Genomic DNA, 9,598 nt, shown 5'->3' on the forward strand with positions numbered 1-9,598 from the left:
GCCCCAAGCCATTGTTTGGAGTCGGGACTAGATATAGCCGCTTTGTAGGTTACAGGTTCGTTACTTTCTAAAAACAACACGTTATAATCATCATCCTGTTCGATAACCCTCAGATATCGATCAGGCTGGCGACTAATTCTACATGACCTCCTAGGTTCAGAAGGAATTAGAACTGAATTAGATGCAGAAGGAACATCATCCTGCGTCATCTCCTCAGTTTGTGGCTCTTGAATTTCACAAATTTCAAATCTTCTCCCACTCTGTCTTCTAGAAATAATTTTTTTTTCTAGAAAGACAGTATCGCAAGACACAAAGACTTTGCCCTCTTGAGGATGATAGAAATAATAACCACGAGTTTCCTATGGATAACCCACCACTACTACAAAAATCATTATAGACATCACTTAATAGACGTCAGAATTTTCATAAAAATGATGTTTAAAAAATAGATATCGGAGTTTTAAGAAAAATTGATGTCTATACAATTTAATGTACATGAGTTGTTTTTAAAAACACATGTCATTATTAATTCCATCTTAAATAGACATGGGACATTATAGTAACCTATGTCGATTTAATTCCCCAAATCTTATCTATATAAATTTAGAAGACAATACTCATTGTACAAAATACACATCATCAAAATGCATTTTTTTTTTGGAAAATCCAGGTTATGGTGGGACCCATGAGTGTGCAACGTATTTAATTATTAAGATATCCGTCTTTTCAAACATGCGATAAATTCCGTCTCGCAACAAATTATATAAAATCATCTTATGGAATACTTCTTCGAATTAATATTATGATAAAATTTTATACATTCCGTGTAAAGAAAATGCATAACATTTACACTGAATTAATTACAAATGTGAGTAAATGTGATTAAATTACATAATTTTTAAAACAAAATTACACAATAAAATTACATAATTTCAGGAAGGAATTACAATTATATACGGGATCGAACATACAACGGAAATGAATTACAAAAATGAATTACATGTATTTTTGTTAATATTATTGTACCACAAAATCATAACATAATTTTTTCAAAGTACAGGGTACAATTTTTTTTTTTTTCAAAAAACAATAATAACGGCATATGTACTTGGAATATAAAACTCGAAGATCTGAACTATCACCACAAGACACCGAAATTGGTAGGTGACAATGATAGGTACAATAGAAATGCAAAAATAAATATACATAAAAAAACATTAATTCTGGCCCAAATACATACCCGTGCAAAGGGTTTAAAACTAGTAACTTTAAATCCAAACCCAACACTCCTGATATAAAACATTCTGGTACTCATTTGCAAATCCCCCAAATCCGCCAAATCCCTCTTCCCTCAATCTATGTCGATGTAATTCCCTCTTCCCTCATCCTCCAAATCCGCCGTCACCACCTCCTACTCCACCACCACCAACAACAACACATTATCCACGACAAGAAGTGTCACCCTCATTTTTGTTCGTCCATGTTTGCCCACAAGAAAGGTCGTCCAGGTTCGCCGTTCAGAATCTCGCTCTAGCCTTTGTCGCGCCGGCATCGGTGACCACCAATATGTGGTGAGTACAACTCTTTACTCTCATACTTACTTTGTTAATTACGGAGTGTATTTTTAATATTGAATTGGGAAATTCATTAATTAGGGTTTTGATGTTAACATAATATTAGCATTTATGTTTGTGGAAATTCATTAATTAGGGGGTTTGATGCTAATTTGCTTAATGTCTCGTAATTGTTTAGTATTGGATTGAAGCAATACAAAAAGGGTATACATTTTTGTGGTTATCTGATGCTAATTTGAGTGATTCTTGTGCAACTTAAGAACTGCTTCAGTTGTGATCCTGCAAAGTCTTATTTTAGTTCTTTGACAAATTATTTTAGTTTAATTTGTAGACTAAGAAACTGTTTATTGAAGCCTTATTTTACTTGTTGATAGAAAACCCCTTATTCCTATATGATTCAGGTTGAGGTGAATTTTTTTTAGTATGCGATTTAATAGAGTAAAACTTGAAGGAGCCTATTCTTCTAGGCGCTAAAGCTATAGGATTGATACCTATGATTGATCAGGTACCTAAACATAATCCATTTATGCAGTATAAACTCCGTTGTACAGGAAACTAATGCCTTTGTTCAGGGGGAGAAAGATGATAAGATAATTGCTGTTTGTGCCAATGATCCTGAGTACCAACATTACAAGGACAACAAGTAGTTACCTTCCTATCTTTTGGCTGAGATTCGCCGTTTCTTTGAAGACTGTATCCTTTCATTTTGCTTACCTTTTTGAAGTTTCTTAACTTACATGTCATTAAGTTTGAGCCATGAAATCCCTATAGCTTCTCTCTTTAGTAGTTCTTTTTCATGTCATTATATCGTCCTTATTTAACTTTGAAGGTCACGTGATGTTTGCACTGACTGATAATTGATTAATTTCTCATTAATATACGATAGTTTGATCGTTTAACAGTACTGCATTGTGTAGCTCTCTAATAGAAGCTCATACTTGATAGTCGATACAGCCCACATGTCTTCTCCTTGACAATTTTCTCAGATAAGAAAAATGAGAGCAAGGAAGTTGTCGTTGATGAGTTTCTGCTTGCATTTGCTGCAGATCAAGCAATCCAACACTCCATGTATGTACTGACTCTTATTCAACATGCAATGTAAATATATATAGTTTTATACCATATGCAATCTAATAAGTGATGTCCTAAATGGATTATAGTCTGCTCACAGTCAAGGCAAGCTGTCAAGCATTATCCCGAAAGCATTAGAAGGGGTCTTCTGGTGTTACATTTGAAGAAAAGCATCAGTTGAATTGTGTATTAAACTAAAGGGTTAGTTGGCATTCAACTGGGCAAGTTAGTTACAAAATGAGGCTTTCATAAGTGAGAATAAAGCAAATGAGTACACATTTATGGCAGCAAAGAGTAGTTGCACACTTTTGCAGGTTTCTTGCTCATATGAAGATGCTTCAGGTTTTTGTCTTGGCTCCTGCTCGGGTTTGTATAGAGCCAAGTCTTGACTGGTTATGTGACTATAATGTTGGTCATGGTATATAATTGGTCTAATGACTTTGGTCATTAAGTATTTTTGCAACGTATTTTTCCTCACTGATATATAGCTCTTTACATGTGGAGAGTTGGAGACTATTCCTATTGTTGTGGTTATAAAGATACAACTAGGCAAATATTCTGGAGTGTTGGAGACTATTCCTATTTTTCCACACTGATATACTAATTTTCTAAACTTCGCCATTGTCCTATTTATGCAGGTTCCACAAGTCAACCACGTTGATTACCAGCTACTCGATACTATTGGAAGATGGTTTCGTAAGTTGTATCCATACCTATTGGTTACTTACCCCTACATCTAGTGTATGTTATTCTTATTTGACTTCGATGTGTTGGACCAGATAATTTCACTTATGCGAGCAATGGGAATTGAGTATTCACCTTGACTTCCAGGTACTAAACTAAACTCCTTTCAATAAAAAATCGAAAGTATATTTTCACCTTCATTAATGTATTAAAAGATTTGAGCAACAACAAATTTGTTGCATTCAAGGTGCGTTTTCGCTACGATTTTGGTTTATGTGTTTGATTTTATCACCTTGGCCTAATTTTGATGATCATAAGTGGATGCCTAGCGCCTTAGCTTTCTTAAATACTATAAATGTTATTCTGCCATTACCATAACATTAGAGGTCTAATTATTGTTATTTTGTCTTATGTGTGCTATCTTATGTCCAATTTCTTTCATTTCTCTAATATTGTGGAATTGAATCGCACGAGGTGATGTTGAATTAGGTGACATGTTGTTTGAGCTTTTAAGAGACGGTGCATCTATATACTGAACTGTATGCTTTTGATCATAATCCTAATTATGTCAAAAAACTTTATACTGTTGTACATCCAGTCATATTTCCTACTAGTGTCACGAAAATTCTAATTACCTTCATAATTTGGACAAGGTTAAGGCAGTAGGGCTTATGGAGGGGTATGCCGATTTATTTGTTAATGAAGATCTGCTATACAAAATCAGGAGTACTAATTGCTGCCATTTGGCCGAGGACCTTATTTTTTTACATCCAGTTATGTTATATAACTTGGTTTCAATTTTTTGCTTATAGGTTAGTTGTCTCAATATATTTGACATATTTTGTATGATACTATGTAGATCATTTGGTAATTGACTTCGGATAATCGATTGATTGTATAAACATATTTGTTGGTTATTGAATCGTCTTTTGCATTTGTGATCATGTTTAGTAGTAATGTGCTAGGCAATAATATAATAATATATATTTTTATTTTATAAAAATTAATAATTATAGACATTAGATGTAACACCCCACGGTAATTGAAGAGGTCCATTGATAGACTTAAATGACTAGTGCTTAAAGAGATTGAAAGTACTACTCATATCAACAAAGTGCACTTTCTTTTATGGTCATCCATGCGAAAGAACTCCAAAGTTAAGCGTGCTTGGCTAGGAGTAGTCTTAGGATGGGTGACCTCCTGGGAAGGTTCCCAGGATGCGCATGAGTGAGGACAAAATGCGCTATAAAGGACCCGTGTTGATCTGTGGGCCATGTACACAGCCTGATGAACTATCATAAGTAATCGCTCTCGACCCGGTTTGAGCCGGGGTGTTACAAGTGGTATCAGAACAACCCTGTGACCGTGTGGTGATGGGAGGCAGTTGTTATATGCTCTTGGAGACATTTTTTATTCTGGAACATTTTCAGGAACTCAAAATTTTAGAAATTTTGTCCAATTTTTTTTTGTATCAAATACACAATTTAAACCTTGTTTTCGCAATTTTTAATGTATTAATTTCAAATTAAATATAAAATTTAGAAAAACACCAAATATTTTTTAAAAAAAAATTCTTGAAAAATTTCAAGAACATAAAAATGTTAAAAAATTTACAAAAAAATTTCGATTAAAATTTGAGAAAAATATAGTTATATTTTATCGGTTTTATCACATAAAAACCAATAAACATGCAAAAATTAATCAAATTAATTTTATAAATTTACATCCAATTTATAAAACATGCAAGTAACTTTATTTAAATTTTTAATTCCATAAAATTCATTTTAATGATTTTTAACTAATATAATTACATTTTATTGATATTTAACTATTAAAAACAATAATAATGCAAAATTAATCAAATTAATTTTCAATTTTTTACTTACTCTAAGTAATTCATGCATATGTGATGATACGTCTGTCGTATACCTATCAAAAATAAACTGACTAAACTAACTATATAGCTAGGGAAGTCAGGTCGATCTCCTCAGGAAGGCAAGATATCTGTAGAAGTCCGTCTATTTGGTCACAAATGGGGGGGTTGTTTGAATTGTTTTCTAAACTACAAAGTTTAAAGGAAGAGAAGTAGAGACAAGAGCAGTAAGGCAAGAAAAAAGGATTAAACTATCAGATAGAGAAGGGACATGTCGGGAATTCGGTTCACTACGGTAGTCCAGTGACTCAGCTGTAAACAACTCAGACGAATTAATGCAAGACGGATGTGGAAAGGTCCTTTCGGTCCACTTTCTATCCTAAAATACCACTAACTTAACTTTCATTCTCGTCAGGGTAGTCTATTGTTCATAGCAGGCCTATTTAGTCCAATCTTTCGATCTAGGATTAATTTTAGCCAGATTAAAGAGGTGACTCAGAAGCGTGCACTCAACTAAGTCGATAAATACAATTAAATTGCTATGGTGACAGAATCTCACATTTAATTCATCTATTTCATTTACTACATCGTCACATTCCTACCGCAGATCCCCTAATCCCAACATGCATTAAATTTAGCTACTCATATCGCTATCAATATCAAAACTAATAAAAAATGACGAATTAACAATAAACATAATGAAATAAATAATAAAATGCATAAAAGAGAATTAGAGCAAAGGAATAAATGAAGTAAACAAGGAATTAAAACAAACAAACGATAAATTATTATTAAGAGAAGAGAAAGGAATTACAATCGTGCGAATCCGGCGTAAAGAACAATCGAATCCGAGCAAAGTAAATCCCAAAGTAAAGTTACAGTTAAGAGGAATGTAGAACGCAGTAAAGTTTGATAGATAAAAGCTAAGTAAAATGATAGATAATGAATGATTCGATTAAATGCGTGCTTAAATAGAAAAACAACTTAGGTTAGCGAAATAAAATAACTCACGGGCTAATTAAAGCCCACGCTAGCAGAAACCACTCGATCGAGTGGAATAAAACCACTCGATCGAGTAGAATAGTTACTCGATCGAGTAACTCTCTTTTCAGCACCTGTCGATCGAGCATAGTAACCACTCGATCGACCAACTCGGACTCTGAAAACCACTCGATCGAGTGGTAAAACTACTCGATCGAGTCTTCTGTCTTCAATTCAGCTCAAGTCCACGTCCGACTGCCTCGTAATCCATGCCTTGACGCACTCCAATGCAGTATCTCACTCTGGAAAATCCCGTCTCCTCTAAATGCATGCTAAAAGGACGAAAAAGGGTACGATTCCACTACTTTCGCGTTCATTTCTACAAAAAGGACAAAACGAACCAAAGTAGACAATTCGGGGCAAAATACTATAAAAACAGTATAAAAATGCATAGAAATACGTGCTGAAATAGGCTAAAAAGACTATACATTAGGCACGTAACAAATCTCCCCAAACCGAACCTTTACTCGTCCTCGAGTAAATTAAAATGCAACTAATGGAACGGAAATGAAAACTCAGAGCTAGCTTAACTTGTCTACTTGAACAAGTTTAATGCAACAAAAAATAACAGTTAAAGTTAAGCAGTCAATACGCAAACGAGTTATAAGCTGTTCAGAAATATAGCCAACCTATCGACCTTGCAAGACCAACAAAATCGGACTCTCTCGTGGTCACTCTTCTCTCATGAAGCAAAGGGTGAATGTTATATGTAAAAGAGAGAATAAAAGACAGTCACTCACCTAACTGCGACCTACATAGCATGCATGCAACAAAAATGAAAGACAATTCAAGTACTAATGCACACACTCCAACCAAAAATGTCCACACAAATTTATGGCTTACAAATAATATGGGAATAGTGAGGTTCAGGTGAGAAAAAGCAAAACAAGTTATGGAAATGTGGAGGTAAAAGCGTTAAGGTAGTTCCTAACAGGACCATAATAAACCATGCGAATCTCAACTAACTGAAAAACTAGGTACAAGTGCCCTTCATTTGGCACACAACTCACTAAACTCAAACACAATCTCCTCAAAAATATAAAATAAGAATGGAGGATTCAGACGGTCACAAACTTCCTTTTTTTAACACCGTCTGGATGAATCACAACAAACAAATCAACACTTTTTTTTTCTCAAACTTCTTTTTTCTTCTGTTTCACGTGAACTCTTTCTTTTTTTCTTCATTTTTCATTTTTTTTCTTTTTCTTTCTCTTTCACGTTTTCCTCTTTTTTTTTTCTTTTTGAATTCTTTTTTTTTTTCCTTCCTTAATTTCCATCAACTCCATACAAAAGATACGGGCCAAACTGCAGACGGAAAATCATACCACAAAAGACATACTAAACTAGCTTGACTAGGCAGGCTTAATTTGGGATGTAACTAATGGGTCAAAAAGGCAAGTTTTGGCTTATGTGGAGCTAAATGGGTGAAAAAATATAAGGAAAAGGGAAAATTTGCAAGCACCTACCTGCATGTGACACCAACCACAAACCCGAATATGTGCATTTGACAAGAAATTGAATGTCATAAAAGTGCAAAAATGATGAACATGCTATGCAGGGAGTACTACTCTCAATTCCTAATGAACTGGTCATGAATGTCAGCAGTTATGGGCTCTAAAACTCAGAATTTATCAAGTAGTTTGCCAATTCATCAGGTCAAGTCTAAACAGTCAGCTATATTTGAACAGAAACTTGTAGACTATGTGTATGAGTGTATGACAAAGCTAATAACTATTAAAAAAAGTGCAAGGCTCAAGTGAAATGACAAGTTATAGTGCATTATCATCACGGAAATCTACCGTTCCGACTCAACCTATATGCAAAAATAAACGTGAAATTTTTGGATTTTTGAGATTTTTCTAATTTTTTGGATTTTTTTTTTTATTTTAAAGAAATAAAAAACAATGCAAAGCTGAAAAATAAACGTGAATGCAAAACAAATGCAAATGCAGACTCAAAAGGATGCAATACCCTCCCCAAACCAAAACGGACAACGCCCTCGTTGTCCTCCAGCATACACCAGCAGATATATACAGGGGAACGGGAATATACAACCAATAAATAAATAAAAACAAGAAATAGAAAGGAGACAAAATAAAAGAGAAAGAGATACATACAAAATTCGAACTTCCCCAAACCAGCCAGAAAACTAGGGAAGTGAGTAGACCAGTAGCTATTCATCGGCGTCGTCGTCGTCCACCACCGTGAACTCCGGATCAGCCTCCTCCTCTCTCCTCCTCCGCTCCTCAGCTCGAGCTCTCTCCACTGCCACCTCTGGGTCCTCGTCCTCCTCCTCCTCAGCAGACTCCGGGTACCCCTCAGCTGGGTACCGGTAGAAGGAAGGATGTGGCCAGCCCTCTGGGATCGGACAGTGTCGCCTCAAGTGGTACTCGTACAGAGGGTGTAAGGTAAGAGCTAAGTCCCTCTCCATACGAGCATGTCGCTCTGCAATCTCAAGCAACAAACCGTCACGGCGCCCTTGGTCCATGACCGCGGATGCCACAAAGGGTGGAGGTGGTACGAAAGTAGCCGGAAAAACAGGCTGAGCCTGTGTCTGGTCGGTGGGAGTGGGAGTAGGAGTAGGAGTAGGGGTCGGGATGGGAGTAGCCGTGGAAGGCTGGATACTCCCTGAAGGTGTGGACCCCTCTCCAGTCTCAACTCTACGCCGCTTCTTGGCAGCGGGTACAGTAGGAGGTGGTCGGAGTGGAAGGTGGAAAGCAGGTGGAGGTGGCAGTCGGGCACCCCTAGCAACAGTAGGCAAGGGGTCTAGACGGGGGAGAGTGTCACAAGGTAAGTCCACAGACAAGGAACCGTCTATCTTCCATGTCCGGTAGTCTGGGGTCAGCCAATGCTGAGAAAGCATGGCATCCAGACTCAGTAACCTCTATCCCTCGAGGTACTGCAAGTCACGAGGCCAGACGGGGAAAAGGGAACGGGCAAGAATGGTGGCTATGCCATCGCAAGCAATAGATCTCGTCTCCTTCAGCCCCTGAGCCTGAAAGTACTGGGCGGTCAAGTAACCTATGTTGAGGGTAAAAGGACCCTCACAGTCAACGTTCAGGTAACCGCTCAGGATGGAGAGCTCGGTGTTTGTGATGTTGTTCGGCTCCTTTCGGCCGAAGAAAGTGCTCGCCATCAACCTAAGAGAATAACGGGCAGGGGGAAGGTGGACCTGGGCGAGCTTTCGCTCGGTAAAAGTGGTGTGGGCCAGGGTCCGCCAAAGCTGACGAATGACCCTCCTAGAGGCGGTAGTGTCGCCCGTAGAGAAGAGGCCAAGTCTCCTACCAAACTCCTCTAAAGTCATCTGAAAAGTCCGGTTAAACAACCGGAAAGACACTGAAGAACTAGCGGGGTC

General features: G+C 37.0%; 1 long non-coding RNA gene across 2 annotated transcripts; it reads left to right on the top strand.

Moving 5' to 3' along the window:
- The first annotated feature begins 1,282 nt into the window (after window positions 1–1,282).
- Window positions 1,283–4,267, top strand: LOC141633185 (uncharacterized). 2 transcript variants are annotated; one of them, XR_012537991.1, is made up of 6 exons: window positions 1,332–1,571; window positions 2,126–2,267; window positions 2,561–2,642; window positions 3,284–3,341; window positions 3,425–3,476; window positions 3,983–4,267. It is a non-coding gene; the product is annotated as an uncharacterized LOC141633185 (long non-coding RNA). The 2 variants fall into 2 exon arrangements; XR_012537990.1 differs by having other exon boundaries at window positions 1,283–1,571; window positions 2,561–3,341.
- Window positions 4,268–9,598: the final 5,331 nt, after the last annotated feature.

Source organism: Silene latifolia, chromosome Y (genome assembly GCF_048544455.1).
Source record: "Silene latifolia isolate original U9 population chromosome Y, ASM4854445v1, whole genome shotgun sequence".
NCBI classification, from domain to species: domain Eukaryota; kingdom Viridiplantae; phylum Streptophyta; class Magnoliopsida; order Caryophyllales; family Caryophyllaceae; genus Silene; species Silene latifolia.